We start from the raw sequence: 5,000 nt of genomic DNA, 5'->3' as shown, positions 1-5,000 counted from the left end.
TTTCGCCCCTAAACCCGGATCTGACGATCGATTTGCACGTCAGAATCGCTACAGACCTCCACCAGAGTTTCCTCTGGCTTCATCTTGTCCGGGCTTAGTTCACCATCTTTCGGGTACTAACATATATACTAGTGCTCCGCGAAAATCTCGGTAAAGTGGATATATCACGGGCTGATATTGCGGTATACTCTTACAAGCATACATCATATCAATTTCTTTCAATTCGCCTTTCAAGCCTAAACAAGACTGATCAGCTTGCATACATGTTAGACTCCTTGGTCCGTGTTTCAAGACGGGTCGGATAGAGTACCGATCTACTGACCACAGAATCACTAGGTTAACGTAAGCTTGCCACTTTTACCAACAAACCACCAAAAGCCAGCCAATCCATGAGTTGTTTCAACACCAGGTGAAGAAACAGACATCATCAACGAAAGACTAGTCGGATTCGTCAGAGCAGATGACAAGCATTGTTGACCCTGCATAAGCAGAGATTCATCTCCAATGTGACTGTGGTAACAGTTGCCAACACTAGCTCACAGGCTAAGTCTAACAACGCAAGGAATATTAGTAGCTGTGAAAACTAAATGCTGATTAGGTGTGTGTTTAGTACACCTTGCTGTTATCACTTGAACAAGAGTTTTGCACTCTCCTTCACATTGGTCGTGGTTTGAGCACGAGAGTTGAGAAAATGCACTCCTCATGCACATATTGCACTCCTCCTATCAATACCAAGATCCAAGGGCAGGCTAAAAGTTACCCCTTAACCTACTGATCTTGGAACGCTGTAAAGCATTCTTAGCACTGAATAGAAAAAGGCAACAATACACAAGAGGAGCTGAGTTCTCCTCTCAGCTACACTTCGTGGTTCTATCCGTTTCTCTACAAGCGGTTTCACGTCCTTTTGAACTCTCTCTTCAAAGTACTTTGCAACTTTCCCTCACGGTACTTGTTTGCTATCGATATTACCATCGTATTTAGTCTTAGGAGGAGTTTACCTCCTAATTTGGATTGCACTCTCAAGCAATCTGACTCTATCCGCGACTAAAGCCAGTAATCGATATTCCATTAACCAAGATCTGCCACCGGCCTAGAACCGTCTCTGGGAAGAGGGCCCTTGTCAGAGGGACTTGCAGATTTAGTTGAAATAATCGTGACTCTAACCATTACGCAGCACCGCTTTCCACCTTTCAATGGAAAACCTTTGCGCCGGACTCATCCCTTTTCACTCGCCGTTACTCAGGGAATCTCATTTGATTTCTTTTCCTCCGCTGAATTATATGCTTAAATTCGGCGGGTAACCTCACCTGATCTGAGATCAAAAATATTGATTAAGTTGATTAATGTTTATTTGTGTTGTTTGCAAGCAAGCAACGTAAATCTACTTTAATGTTTGCACAAATTTTGCCTTTGCATTACTTCTTAGGTCTGCTTTAACAGAATGAAATAGCTACTATTTGTACGATTTATACAAGTGCAAGAAGATTCATCAGTTAACAGGTTAGTTGATCACCATAGTTATCTGCAATACGACTTTAGCGTCGTCAGATAGGCGACTAACCTTAGAATCTCATGCTAGTATCTATTCATATATACTGCTTGCAGAGATGAAATATGCATTGTACACAAAATTTATCATGTGAAACAAGTAGATTTGAGATTCTCCTTACTAAATTGCAACGAATTGCAATTAAGAAAAGGAATAAAACATCAAGATTCATGCATATAAATATACAATCCTCTCAAAACAATGCATATATGGTAGTATGCAAGTGTTTTGTTGATTATTTTACATCTCAACTCTCAGACAGATGTGACCTCGGAAAAGACCCGAAAGCCGCAATGTGCGTTGGAAGCTCAAGTGCTCGGCGTGTCCTGCAATTCGCACCGATTATCGTAGCTAGCTACGTTCTTCATCGATTGGTAATTCGAGTGATCCACCGCTTGAAGATGTATCTTTGCCACCGTGGGACTTTTAATAAGTATCCTAAATCTGCATTGAGAGGGTTTGAAAACAATTGTATGCAGTTTATAAAAACCATAGTTGTCTTTACTTAGTTAGGCGAAGAAGTGTAAAACTTCCTTCTTTAAACCTTGCCGTCAGCATAAGCTGAAGACTTGATCAGGTACCAAGTATGTAGCAAGACAGGCTTTTCATTATAAACTACAATTGTTTTGCAAAAGAAATTATGGCTATCGTTAGATAACCCTCACTCTTTGTTGCATTGGATAATGAAAGATGGATGTATGAATGAACGAATGTAATGCAAATTAGAATCATGTTGCAATGGCTAAATGTTTGCAATAAACATTCACAATTGCGACTCTAATGCAAATACAATTCAATTGCATTCACCATATTAGCATCTACAATATCACTATGCAGAGTGTTTGATTGTTTGAAGGTTGTATTTCTCTTATAATAAGAGGGTAATACGTTAATGATCCTTCCGCAGGTTCACCTACGGAAACCTTGTTACGACTTTTACTTCCTCTAAATGATCAAGTTTGAACATCTTTCCAGCACAATCCGACCACTAGTTTCCCAATGGTCTGGATTGACCAGTCCGAAGTCCTCACTAAATCATTCAATCGGTAGTAGCGACGGGCGGTGTGTACAAAGGGCAGGGACGTAATCAACGCAAGCTAATGACTCACGCTTACTGGGAATTCCTCGTTCATGGGCAATAATTACAATGCCCAATCCCCATCACGAAATGGGTTCAAGCGGTTACCCACTCCTTTCGGAGCAGGAAACAGTATGCACGATGACCACTTCAGTGTAGCACGCGTGCGGCCCCGGACATCTAAGGGCATCACAGACCTGTTATTGCTCTGTTTCGTGCGGCTGCGAGCGCCGCTTGTCCCTCTAAGAAGTCCTTACAGTGCTACAGCATCCTTACCCTAGCCAATTCTGTAGGCTAATAGCAGCAGAGCCCTCAACAGCCGAAACCATCAAGAGATACTACCACCCACAGGTTGACTAAGGGGGAGTACTGCAGTGTAAACTGCAAGTCTATTTAGTAGGCTAGAGTCTCGTTCGTTATCGGAATTAACCAGACAAATCACTCCACCAACTAAGAACGGCCATGCACCACCACCCACTGAATCAAGAAAGAGCTCTCAATCTGTCAATCCTCTCAGTGTCCGGGCCGGGTGAGTTTTCCCGTGTTGAGTCAAATTAAGCCGCAAGCTCCACTCCTGGTGGTGCCCTTCCGTCAATTCCTTTAAGTTTCAGCTTTGCAACCATACTTCCCCCGGAACCCAAAAACTTTGGTTTCCCGGAAGCTTCCATTCGAGTCATGAAATTAGTTACTCAGAATGATCGCTGGTTGGCATCGTTTATGGTTAGAACTAGGGCGGTATCTGATCGCCTTCGAACCTCTAACTTTCGTTCTTGATTAATGAAAACATTCTTGGCAAATGCTTTCGCTGTAGTTTGTCTTGCGACGGTCCAAGAATTTCACCTCTAGCGCCGCAATACAAATGCCCCCGTCTGTCCCTCTTAATCATTACCTTGGATTCTTAAGACCAACAAAATAGAACCAAGGTCCTATTCCATTATTCCATGCAAGATCATTCAAGTTAAGGTAGTGGTACGCATCATATAGATGGTTGACCATACCGTTTTTAGGCACCTCTTTCGAGGTTTTGGACGCCTGCTTTGAGCACTCTGATTTTTTCAAGGTAAAAGTCTCGATCGCTTGAATCAACACTCGGTAAAGAGCATTGATAGCAAATATCGAGCAATTTTCTGTCTAAACACTATGAATGTAACCACCAGGAAAGAGGAATGAAGGTTCAAGCAAGCATCCGTAGACACAAGCAAGAAACCTAACATCACCATCTAACCCTTTAATCAGTGGACCCCATAGGTTCGACTGAAATCCAACTACGAGCTTTTTAACCGCAGCAACTTTAATATACGCTATTGGAGCTGGAATTACCGCGGCTGCTGGCACCAGACTTGCCCTCCAATAGATCCTCGTTAAAGGATTTAAATTGTACTCATTCCAATTACGGGGCCTCAATAGAGTCCCGTATTGTTATTTTTCGTCACTACATCCCCGTACTGGGATTGTGTAATTTGCGCGCCTGCTGCCTTCCTTAGATGTGGTAGCCGTTTCTCAGGCTCCCTCTCCGGAATCGAACCCTAATTCCCCGTTACCCGTTACAACCATGGTAGGCGCATAACCTACCATCGACAGTTGATAAGGCAGTTGCTTGAGGGATACATCGTCGGCTCAGAGGCCATACGATTTGCTCAGTTATTCAGAGTCATCACAAGAAATGCAACCGAAGTTGCTAAGATCCCCACTGCTAGTCCTTAGACAGCGACCGAAATCACTGAACAGGGTTCTAGGTGAATAAGAATCATTGGTCTTGTACTAATAAATGCGATCCTTCCGTCAGCAAGCTGAGGTTGGAACACTTGTTCATGTATTAGCTCTAGAATTACCACAGTTATCCATGTAAAAAAGAATATCCGAGGAACCGTAACTGATTTAATGAGCCATTCGCGGTTTCACTTTATAAACAGTATGTACTTAGACATGCATGGCTTAATCTTTGAGACAAGCATATGACTACTGGCAGGATCAACCAGGTAACTTGATGTTTTAGCAAAGTAAAATGCTAAACAAGTTGTTTTTGCAGCTATAAATACGATATCCTCAGCTAACAACCAGCAAGTGGATGTTAACTTTAACGAGGTATCGAGATTTATGTCGTGCATTAAGATGATTCTGCAGAAAACTCTTTAGAATCCATCTTCTTCCACTAAAATGTGCAAGCACATCTAGCAGGAGTAACCATTGCTGGGTACGTTTGCAAGTCAACTAAACAGCATAGTATTATAACCGCTTGATACCAATTTCTTGGATCAATCTGCGGTCTGCTTTGCACAAGCAGAGCTCAATACTAATACTGCTCACTCTGTTGAGTGACTAGTTTGAACATATATGCAAGATATGAAGTCTGATAGCATTAAAGCCCAACTC

The 5,000-nt window shown here is 42.3% G+C and overlaps 3 non-coding genes across 3 annotated transcripts in view; all 3 read right to left on the bottom strand.

The window, feature by feature from the left end:
• LOC149092539 (large subunit ribosomal RNA) overlaps positions 1-1,321 on the bottom strand; it is a 4,168-nt gene extending 2,847 nt beyond the window's left edge. Inside the window, exon 1 of the ribosomal RNA XR_016200808.1 lies at positions 1-1,321. This exon is cut by the window's left edge and continues 2,847 nt beyond it. This is a non-coding gene — a ribosomal RNA (large subunit ribosomal RNA).
• A 476-nt stretch (positions 1,322-1,797) lies between these two features.
• Positions 1,798-1,952, bottom strand: LOC149092538 (5.8S ribosomal RNA). Its single transcript, XR_016200812.1, has one exon. It is a non-coding gene; the product is annotated as a 5.8S ribosomal RNA (ribosomal RNA).
• A 487-nt stretch (positions 1,953-2,439) lies between these two features.
• Positions 2,440-4,609, bottom strand: LOC149092537 (small subunit ribosomal RNA). Its single transcript, XR_016200832.1, has one exon. It is a non-coding gene; the product is annotated as a small subunit ribosomal RNA (ribosomal RNA).
• Between the last annotated feature and the right edge of the window lie 391 nt (positions 4,610-5,000).

The sequence above is a fragment of the Tetranychus urticae genome, unplaced genomic scaffold, assembly GCF_039701765.1.
Source record: "Tetranychus urticae isolate SD_2017Ah unplaced genomic scaffold, NJAU_TeUrti_SD_1.0 Scaffold_8, whole genome shotgun sequence".
Taxonomy (NCBI): domain Eukaryota; kingdom Metazoa; phylum Arthropoda; class Arachnida; order Trombidiformes; family Tetranychidae; genus Tetranychus; species Tetranychus urticae.
The sequence above is the reverse complement of the archived record's forward strand: the minus strand, read 5'-3'. Positions and strand labels throughout refer to the sequence as shown.